General features: G+C 37.7%; 1 long non-coding RNA gene across 1 annotated transcript; it reads left to right on the top strand.

Annotated features, from left to right (window-relative positions):
* The first annotated feature begins 13 nt into the window (after positions 1-13).
* On the top strand, positions 14-5,516 carry LOC143685503 (uncharacterized). Its single transcript, XR_013176709.1, has 3 exons — positions 14-179; positions 2,791-2,936; positions 4,346-5,516. It is a non-coding gene; the product is annotated as an uncharacterized LOC143685503 (long non-coding RNA).
* The last annotated feature ends 5,963 nt before the right edge of the window (positions 5,517-11,479 follow it).

The following is an 11,479-nucleotide window of genomic DNA, read 5'->3' as shown; positions in this document are numbered from 1 at the left end:
TGCAGATCACGGTCTCACGAAGAAGAAAAGTGGAGTGGCAGCCAGCCAGTCAGTGTTTTACAAGATTAATTTTTTTCTCGAAGTCCCAGTATATACCGGGCCCAGTATTCATGTATCCAACCCCTACCGTGGGCTCGACGCAGAACACTAAGACCCAAGGTACCCCAGGGATTCCTGAGGTGAGTATAGGAGCAAGAAAGACATTTCACTTTAGACGCTTTCCTGATCTCAGCTCCTCGGCCTGTACCCTGTTATGAAAGTGGTGAAATGAGACTAATTGCGGTGACGGTCTCTCACAGATGTCCCACAGCAAATGAACCAATTCAAGCTTTGGAATAAAAAAATTGCGTTTGAATCAGCAGCAGTGCTTACTCCTATGAGACCTGGGACAGTTTAAATCATCTTAACCTTAATTTCCTCCCCTGTAAAGGAGGACTTAAAATAGCTACTCTTCACGGTTGAGGTCATTAAAACATTAGCATGTGTAGGTACCAAGTACAGTTCTTGGCATTGGGAGTAACTATAATTGTCACACTGTACTTAATTTTGGTCCTGGCTGACAGGCAGCTTTTGAAAGTTTGATTTTTTGCATTTCATTGCAGTTTACTTTTCTCCAAAGACTTCGATTTCTTCTCAAGGGACCTTCATGCAAAATTTGTGACTTGGATGCTCTTTACAAAAAAATAACATTTCTTCAGATGCTTAAGTGCTGATATGTAGACATAATGCTAAGACTTAAAGGGGATACAGTGACATAAGCTAGTTTTCCCAAAGAACGGGCCCATCTAAAAAAGAATAAGTTAAAATATAAATAACTGAAGGCTATCTGTGGATCCTACCTATAAGGTTTAGGAGGCGAAAGAGAGAAGAAGCAGACCAAAAAACCTTAGAGTGAGTGAGTTTATTCCTGCGCTCCCGGGCAGAGTTCACAGAACTCAAGGTAGGGAGTTGTGAGCTCCCCTCTGGGTCCTGGTGCAGGAGGTTTTTAAGCAAGGGGGTTAGGTGACATCTAGAAGGGGTGGCACATTTTACACAGCTCGAGTCATGGTGACCTTCCCTGTTCCCCCGACCTAACACTACCTTCCCCCACTCTCACACTACCTTCCTCTGCCCTAGTCTAGGTTAGCAGCTACCATCAGAGACTACCCCACTTCATCATCTTATCATAATTATTTATTTACTTGTCAGCCTCCTCCATTAGATTATAAGGAGGGGGAATCCTTATCCCCAGCACATACCACAGTTTCTGACTCCTCATAGGTCCTCAACGAATATTTGTCAGATGGGATTGAATCAAATACAAGTTAGAAAAAGATAAGTTCTTTGAAACATGAATCAAAGAGCTACTGGTGTTCAAAAGAAAGAGAATCATGCATCTAGCTGGAAAGAGGAGGGGAAGATGATTTCCTGAAGCATTTGAAGTGCTCTTTAAAGGAAGGGTCAGATTTCGACAAGCAGAATTGCAGACATGACATTCCAGGCAGAAGGAACAGCACAGGTTAAGTGCTTGGAGGTGGGAAATCAAAGATGTTTTTGTGGAATAGCTAATATTCTTATTTACTGTATGCCTGGAGTAAGTGAAGAGAAAGGAATAGACGGGTGTATGGTAGCCATTCTAGAAGGGGCTTTGTCTCTTAGACTGACAAATTTCCATTTGATCATATGGGGAATGGGGAGCCTGGGAAGTCCAGGTACCAAGAGGATCAATTTGCCAAGTGAGCAAGGAATCAAATGGGTTGGAGAAAAACAGGAAGAGGAGAGACTGCTTAGAAGGCATGACAGCAATCCATGTGAGTGGCAGTAAGGCCCTCAATGAGGAAAATGACAGTGGAGAGGGAAGGACAGGAGAGATTTATGGCATAAGGCAGAGCAAAGTCCCATAGCTCTTGATAGGGACAATGACAAGGGAGGAGTACAAGGTGAGTGACAATATGCTGCTGCCCTTCCCAGGAAGAGGAACACAGAGGAGAAATTGATTTGGTGGTTGAGGTATAGCTGAAGAATCAGCTTTGAGACATTTTGAGCTGGAAGTTCTTGGGAGAACTTGGAACAAGAATTGGGAAGTTGGGACATCCAGGTGGAGGCTGTCTGGGAGGGAGCTGGAAGTATACAGGTGAGTCAGGGTGATGGGAAGGGGAGGGATGTCTCTGGTGAGGATGGGTGGTCTGGGGCACAATTTGCCTTGGGAATCTTTCACTAAATTTCTCAAACTGAGACTTCTGACATCGTCTCTAAATGAGTTGATATACATGGGTCATGAATTTGTCTGGGTGTTGAAAGTTTTATAATGTTTGCTTCCTTTCCTAATCAACCCACCTGTCTGAGAAACGGAGTGGAGTACTGTGAAGTTGGCACCATGGTAGCAAGCCTAATCTCTGGCAGAGAGAAGTCACTCAATAAATACTCTGTCAGAGAGGGATAGAGAGAAAGAGGGAAGTCATTTATATTAGAGTAATAACTACAGACATCAAAGTGGAGAACGGTTATATAGAAGAAGAAAATTTATCTTCTTTTCTAAAAAGGCAACAAAATAATCTTGTAGCATTAGAAATTATATTTAACATAAGGCAGTTCTCAAAAGCAAACCAGGAGCCATCTTTTATGTGAAGCTTCCTGACATTGTACTGGAGGTTCTGTCCAACTCAGCATCAGGAACAGAGAATGTCAAGGGGAAATGCCACCCTAGTTCTTTCTAACACCTTGGATTCCACTTTTGAACGTATAGGAGCTTCTCCAAAAGAAGCTCTCTCACCACCTTTTCTTCTTTCCTCTCTCTATTTGGCTCTTAAGTGAGGATAGGTGGAGTGAGATGAAGTCAAACTATGAAAGATTTGTACAGAATTGAAGAGAAGAGAAAACCAGCCTCACTTCTTCCTCACTCTTAAACTCTGGGCAGTCTGCCTCAAGAAGGAAGAACAACACATTGCCCAATCATTGTAAGAATATACTTTCTGATACCTGTTTTACTTCCCAAAGCTAGCTTGATGATCTAAATTTTACCTATGGATAATATACATTTTCACTGAGATCTTTATTTCACCCTGATACCAATTAGCACATGAGTTTCTTCAGAAGAATCCGTGGCAATTTAATACACACCTTCGAAGTAAAGGAGACAGACACTAATTGAAAGGAGGACTTTCCCAAACCAGTTGAGTAGGTGTGCATTTCCATAATGGCTGCACAATTCACCATCATAGGGGTGTTTGCTACTTTTGCTTGTGAAGTGAATTAGTAATCGTCACATACCCTGTCCCAGTGATTGAAATAAATTACTTTGTTAAATTGCGAGGAAGGTTGACCCATCTATTGGCCCATGAATGTTCAGGTTCTCAGAGGGTTTATTATTCCAAATAATGACTGCCATATGCAGCAGTAAACAGTTCCTTGAAAACTGACTGAAGGTGTTGGGTGCTATGTTTGAAGGCAATTTATAAAGCTGTTTGCGTTCCCATGATGGATCTGCCCTTCAGCTAAACTTCCAGCAAAGTTATCTTGTTTGGTTAATCCTGGCTGAGATACCTTGCTCTCTTTGGAGGGGAAAGAGGAGGGTAAGAAAATAAATATATGTTCCAGAAGCACCTACTAGGTATCAGACACTGGCACAGCCAGTAGTCTCCATTCCCTTTATTTAAAAGGACTGAGAGGCTAAGACTGGGCCAAACGCAGGTGTTTGACAGGCAAAGACCTAAAGAGGTCAGAGCCCAAGTACTCAGCAAGAGACCAGAGAAGGGGTGCCCTGGGGGGTTGCCAGGACCTGTGGTGGAGGAGGCTTGCCCTCTTTCAACAGCACCTACCCAAAGGCATCTCTGCCTGGGCCAAAACTGTGCCCTGCCTCCATGGTTGGTCTCCTCTGAACACGGATATGCTGAGCCTCCCAGCAACCCTATGAGGAAATGGAAGGTCAGAGAGGTTAAGTGACTCATCCAAGGACGAATGTTAGCTCAGTCTCAGAACAGGGATTAGAACACTGACCACCTGATTCCAAGGCGCATCATATTATTTCTAGCAGGACCAAGCAGCTGATGGTAAGTGTTTACCCTGGAAAGTATAAACCGCCTGTAGTGGGAATTCTGTGCACTCATAATTCAGACCCTGGGAGAAAAAGAAGCAAAAGAGTATTTATGCTGTGTGCTACCATTCTGCTAGTGCAAACAGCTAATAATGCCTATCCCTTCTCTCTGTGGAATGAGCCCCACAGTTCCCTTCTAGATCTTCTCCTTTAAGGAGGGGAGGCCAGAGTCTTGAACTCCCATTGGCAGGAAATCTTTTAGGATTGTGCAAAAACCTGTGGATTCTTTCTTCATATGTGGCTTTCCTTACTTTAGATTTTCCTCATTTTCAGGTCCCTGAAGGGAATGCATGCTCCACTCACACAAGGTCCATAAACTGCTTGACCACGGTCCATCCGTGATTTGTTCAGGATGTTAACGGTGACTCACTGTGGCTAGATTACAGATGTGAAATGGCTGATGGATGGCCGAAAGCCAGCACATGGCCAGCTCTTCTGGTATTCAAGTGCAGTATTAATCATGTGTGGAGAGTTATTTTTTTTCTCTCTGTGAAAAATGAAATGGCCAATATGCAGTATGGAACGAGTGCCCTGGAACAATTCCTTTCTTAACAGGAAAAGAATAAAGCTATTAAAAGAACAAACTCCTATATGTGACAAGATGACAGTGGGATTTTTCTGATGAGCTAAATGAATAAGCTCATTCTTCTTTGATTTATGCCTGGGCAAAGAGTGTCTCAGAGCTTCAAAAGGCAATGGAGATGCTGGTAATCTCCATTCCCTTTGTTTAAAGGAAGTGAGAGGCTAAGACTGGGGCAAAGGCAAGCATTTGACAGGCAGAGACCTGAAGAGGTCAGAGCTTAAGTGCTCAGCAAGAGAGGGGAGAAGGAGTGCCTTGGGGGGTTGCCAGGACCTGTGGTGGAGGAGGCTTGCCCTCTTTCAGCAACACCTACCCCCAAGGCACCTCTGCCTGGGCCAGAACTGTGCCCTGAATATGTGGTTGGTCTCCTCCCAAGACCAAAGGAATCAGACTTGGTCCTTTGCTGTCAGCTTGAATCCTGAGGAAAAGGCTAGAAATTAAGTTTATTCTTTCCTTCCACCAAAGATGAAGCAAGAAAGAAACAAAACCTATGTTAAGAGCCTTAAGAATTCTAACTTCATAAAAATAAATTCCTGATGTAAAAGAAACAAATGCATTTAACATCAGGAAAGGTCACCCAGGTAATCTCCACTGAGAAAAGAACATGGAATTATGTATTTTGTTTATTCAAATCAAAAGCAACATGATCATGAAAGCTTACAGTGCAATCACAAGAAGCAATAAATGAACCCATATTCAGAAAATCCCAAATTAGAAGTATTCTACAAAATAACCAGGCAGTTCACTTCAGAAGTGGCAAAGTCATAAAAAACAAAGTCTGAGGAACTGTCGCAGCTGGAATGAGAGAGTAAGGAGAGGTGAGAACCATATGCAGTGTGGGGTCCTAGATTGGATCCTGGACCAGAAAAAGGACATTTGTGGGACAATGAAGAAATTTATGGTAGTTAATAGTTAATCTGTGGATTGGTTACTGATGTTCTGTAGATGCTAATTTGCTGGGTTTTGATCATTGTACTAGGATTACGTAAGATGTTAACATTCGAAGAATTCTCTGTACCATTTTGCAACTCTTTTTGTAAGTCTGATATTATTTCAAAACAAAAAGTAAAAAAAGAAAAAGCCAGTGATGCAGAAGGGCCTACGATGGAAAGCAGCAGTCCCCAGTCAGTCCATCTTCCTTCACCCAGCCTTCCTCCCCAGAGACAATCATTATTAACCCTTTTAGATGTCTCTTCAAATAGTTGCCCATGTATCACTAAATAATATGCTTAAAATACTCTGTCTTCCTTTATCAATTTTAGATAATACAACAGACTTCCTGACATGCTGGGTGAGAATTTGACTCCCTTTCATTAGCCTCTACAGTTCTTCCTTATTCTTTTTTTTTTTTTTTAACTTTCTATTTCAAAGTAGTTTTCAACTTTGAGAAAAGTTGCAAAGATAAATCAAGTTGCTGAATACGCTTCACACAGCTTTTCCTAATGGTAACTTCTTAACTGACCATGACACAATTATGAAAACAAAGGAATTAACATTAACTACAGACCTTATTTAGCTTCTTCAGGGCTTTCCACGAATGTCCTTTTTCAGTTCCAGGATCCAGTCCGGGATTCCACATTGCATGCAGTTATGATGTCTCCTTCGGTATGTGACAATTCTTCACTCTTTCCTTATATTTCATGACCTTGACACTTTTGAAGAGTCAGACATTTTGTAGAATGTCCCCAAACCAATTTGGGTGTATCTGATGTTTTCTCTGGATTTGACTTAAGTTTTGGGGGAGAAATACCACAGCAGTTATGTGCCCTTTGCAAATTATCGGGGGTATGACAGCAAAATGCTTTATGACTGGAGATGTTAACTTGGATCGTTTGATTAAGGTGGTGGCTGTGAGATTTGTCCAAGGAAAAGTTTCTAATTTTTCCTTTTCATTAGAAGCAAATCACTCACTAGAGCCCACACTCAAAGGGAGGTTAATTAAATCCCAAATCCTGGAGGGAAAAGATATTAAAAATTGGGGACACGTTAAAACCACTACAGTATTAATAAATGTTTCAGGGAAGATACTTTGCAGCTATGTAAATATTCCATTTGTCTTTAAAGTTTTGCCCACTGTTTTTACCATTCATTAGCAGATCTTGCCTGCAGCAGTTACCATTGTGGGGTTCTAATGGTGATTTTCTATTTCCCTCATTCCTTCTACATTTATTAATTGGAATTATTTGAAAGGAAGAGGTGTCCCTTCTCCCCCATTTATTTATTTATTCCATCAGATATTTATATTCGTATGATTTCATGGATATTTACTTAATTCTTTGGATTATAGTCCAACACTATATTATTTATTTATTTATTGCTCAAATTGTTTCAGTTTTGGGTACTCAGAACTCTTTCAACTTGGCTCCTGTATCCTTTTATTAGTATTATTATTATTATTAGAGAAGTTTACAGAACAATCATGCATCAAATACAGGGTTCTCATATACCACCCTATTATTAACACCTTGCATTGGTGTGTACATTTGTAACAGTTGATGAAAGCACATTTTTATAATTGCACTATTAACTTTGGTCCACCACTTAATTTATGGTTCACTGCTTATATGCTGTAGTTCCATGGATTTATTTTAAAACATTTATTCTGTTACCATACATATAATCTAACATTTCCCCTTTTAATCACACTTAGATGCAAATCTCAGTGCTGTTAATTATGTTCGCAATGTTGTGCTGCTCTCACCACCATCCACAACCAAAACATCTCCATCATTTCAAATAAGAACTCTGTACCTTTTAAGCCTTAACTCCCTATTCTCTACTCCATCCCATCACCTGCTAACCTATATTCTAAATTCTGACTCTATGAGTTTGCTTATTCTAATCATTTCACATGAGTTAGATCAAACAATATTTGTCCTTTTGTGTCTGGCTTATTTCATTCAACATGATGTCTTCAAGGTTCATCCATATTATCACATGTATTAGAACTTCATTCCTTTTTAAGGCTGAATAATATTCCATTGTATGTATATACCACATTTGTTTATTTTCTCTGCATCCTCTACAACACTTGGAGTTCTTTATTTTGATAATAGCCGTTCTAGTGGGTGGCATTTCATTGTGGTTTTAAGTTGCATTTCCCTGATGACTAATGATATTGAGCATCTTTTCATGTACTCTTTGGTCATTTGCATATCTTCTTTGGAGAAATGACTACTCAAGTCTTTTGCCCATTTTTAAATTGGATTGTTTGTCTTTTTGTTAAGTTGAAGGATTTCTTTATATATTCTGGATGATAAACTTTTATCTGATGTGTGGTTTGCAAATATTTCCCCCCATTGTATAGGTTGTCATTTTACTTTCATGATAAAGTCCCTTGAGACACAAAAGTTTTTAATTTTGATGAGGTCCCACTTGTCTGTTTTTACTTTTGTTGCTTGTACTTTGGGCGTGAAGTCCAAGAAACCATTCCCTAACACAAAGTCCTAAAGAAATGCTTCTCTTCATTTTCTTCTAGGAGTTTGGTAGTTCTGAATCTTATATTTAGGTCTTTGATCGATTTTGAGTTGATTTTTGTACAAGGTGTAGGGTAGGTGTTCTCCTTCATTCTTTTGCAAATGAAGATCCAGTTTTTGATATGCCCTCATCTTATTTTGTATTTTTTAATTTTTATTTATTTATTATGCCTCTTCTTTACTTTCTGGCACCAAAGAGCTCCTGGCTCATCTTATATTTTCATTGTCCCGGTCCTGGACTTGGCCATATTTCCAAGTGCATATAGTTCCTTTTATGGAGAATAGTTTGTAGAAACCAAGATTTAGAGGAAGATGTATTCATTGCACAAAGGTGTCACAATTTCTAGCCTTCTCAGTGGACAGAAATAGCATATGCATGTATGAATACTAATCCATGTACACATGCCTGTATGGATGTACTTCTGTATCTTTTTATCTGTATACATATTAGATGCTGTCATGTTTACAGCATACTGATATCTCTGACTCCAATCCAGCACCACAGGGTTCATTCTAACATTGCTCTCTTTACTTACTGGTAACATCTTTCTCCTACCATGAGAAAACCAATTCTCATTATTTATAATGTACTTACTTGTTTGTTCAAATCATACATGTAAAGTTCCTTCAGAATTGTTAACCTCATGAGAAGCAAATTTATCAACTAGAGTAGTGTTCATATACAGTTCTTTTTGTCTTTGCCCTTAATTTGCAATAAATTTTCTTATTTACAATAAAATCCATTCTTTGTTCTATACAGTTCTATGGGTTCCAACAAATACATAGAATCATGTATCCACCCTCATAGCAGTGCATACAACAGGTCCTTTGACCTCAAATTCCCTTATGCTGCCCCTTTGTAGTCAAAATCTCCTTCCATTTTCTGTCTCTGGCAACAATTGATTTTTTTGCCATTGAAGTTTTATCTTTTCCAAAATGTCCTATAAATAGAATTGCATAATACATAGCCTTTTGCATCTTTTTCTTTTACTTAGAAAAATGCATTTAAGATTCATCCGTGTTGTTACATGAATCAATGGCTCATTACTTTTGCTGAATGATATTCCATAGTGTAGATACACACAGTGTGTTCATCCATTTACCTGTTGAACATCTGGGTTATTTTAAGACTGAGGCAATTATGACTAAAGTTGCTATAAACGCTTTTGAATAGAAACATAAGTTTTCATTCCTTTGGATAAATACCTAGGAGTATGATTGCTGGGTTTTATAGAATTTGCATTTTTAACTTTAGAAGAACCACCAAACTGTTTTCCAAAATGGCTGAACCATTTTGTATTCCCTTCGGAAATATGTGAGAACTGCAGTTGCTCTACAGCTCTTTACCAGCACTTGTTTTGTTTTATTTTCTAGTAGGTGTATAGTGGTACCTCATGGTGTTTTTAATTTGCATTTCTCTGATGACTAATGATGCTAAACATCTTTTCATATGTTTATTTTCTGTCTGTATGTCTTTTTTGGTGAAGTGTCCATTCAGATCTTTTGCCCTATTTATCGACAGGTTGTTAGCATTCTTGTTGTTGAATTTTAAGAGTTCTTTGTATATCCCATGTGCAAGTCTTTTATCAGATATGACTTGCAAATATTTTCTCCAACTCTATGACTTCTCTTTCATTCTCTTACTTTTGCAGAGCAAAAATTTTGACAAAGCCCAATTTGTGAGTTTTTCTTGATTGTGATGTTGGTGTCACCTATAAAACCTCTTTCCAATCTCAAGACCACTCAGATTTTCTCCTATGTTTTCTTCTAAAAAGTTTTATAGTGTTACATTATATAATTAGCTCTGTGATCTATTTTGAGTTAATTTTTGTGTAAGCTGTAGGGTATGAGGCCAGGTCCTTTTTTTTGCATATAGATTTTCAATTGTTCTAGCAGCATTTGCTGAAATACTATCCTTTCTCTACTGAATTGCCTTTGTATCTTTGCAAAAGTCAGTTGACTGTATTCAAATAGGTCATTTTCTGAGCCCTCTGTTCTGTTCCATCGATCTATGCCTATCCCTTTGTCAATGTCACACTGTCATGATTATTGTAACTTTATGTTAATTCTTGAAATAGTGTAGTATGGTTTCTGCAAATTTGATCTTTTTCAGAATTGTTTGGGTTATTCTACTTATTTTCTGTTCCATATAAATTTTAATATCAGCTTGTTGATATCTACACAAAAATTTGTTGGCATTTTGTTGGAATTGCATTAATTTATAGGTCAAATTGGGGAGAATTGGCATTTTAGCGATTTGTGACTTCTAATCCATGAGCACTGTATATCTCTACATTTGTTCAGGTAGTCTTTGATCTATTTAATAAGTGTTTTGTAATTTTCAGCATTTTGATACTTTTCATATTTTGTTAGATTTATAAATAAGTATTTCATTTTTCATTTTATTTTTTTGGTAAAATATTCTAAGTTGTATTTTTTATTCCAAATTCCATTTGATCATTGCTGGTATAAAAGAATACAGTTGATTTTGTATATTAATTTTGTATTCTGTAATCTTGTTAAACTCACTTTTTAGTTTGGAGACTCTAGATTTTCTGGGATTTTCTACATGGACAATCATGTTGTCGGTGAACAGAGACCATTTTTATTTCTTCTTTTCTATTATGTATGCCTTTTTTGTTTATTTGTTTGCTCAATTTCACTGAATAAGAATGGTGAAAGAGAGCATTCTTGCCTTTTTCCCGAACTTTGGGGGAGATATTTCAGTCTGTTATTAAGTTTAATGTCAGCTGTGGGTTTTATATTGATGCCGTTAAACAGATTGAAGAATTTTCCTTCTATTCTTAATTTCTTGAGAGTTTTCATCATGAATGGATGATGAATTTGCCAAATGCTTTTTCTGCATCTATTGAAATCATATAGTTTTTCTCCTTTAAGTCTGTTAATGTAGCAAACTATATCCATTGATTTTTTTATTATTAATTAAAAAAATTAACTAACACAACATTTAGAAATCATTCAATTCTACATATACAATCAGTAATTCTTGATATCATCACATAGATGCATATTCATCATTTCTTAGTACATTTGCATCGATTTAGAAAAAGAAATAGAAAGACAACAGAAAAAGAAATAGAACGATAATAGAGAGAAAAAAATTTTTTTAATTAAATTAAATAAAAAAATAATAATAATAAAAATAAATAAATAAAAAAATTATACCTCAGATGCAGCTTCATTCAGTGTTTTAACATAATTACATTACAATTAGGTAGTATTGTGCTGTCCATTTCTGAGTTCTTGTATCCAGTCTTGTTGCACAGTCTGTATCCCTTCAGCTCCAATTACCCATTATCTTACCCTATTTCTTTCTCCTGATGCTCTCTG

The sequence above is a fragment of the Tamandua tetradactyla genome, chromosome 1 (genome assembly GCF_023851605.1).
Source record: "Tamandua tetradactyla isolate mTamTet1 chromosome 1, mTamTet1.pri, whole genome shotgun sequence".
Taxonomy (NCBI): Eukaryota; Metazoa; Chordata; class Mammalia; order Pilosa; family Myrmecophagidae; genus Tamandua; species Tamandua tetradactyla.
Note: the sequence above shows the minus strand (reverse complement) of the source record. Positions and strands in the feature narration are given on the sequence as shown.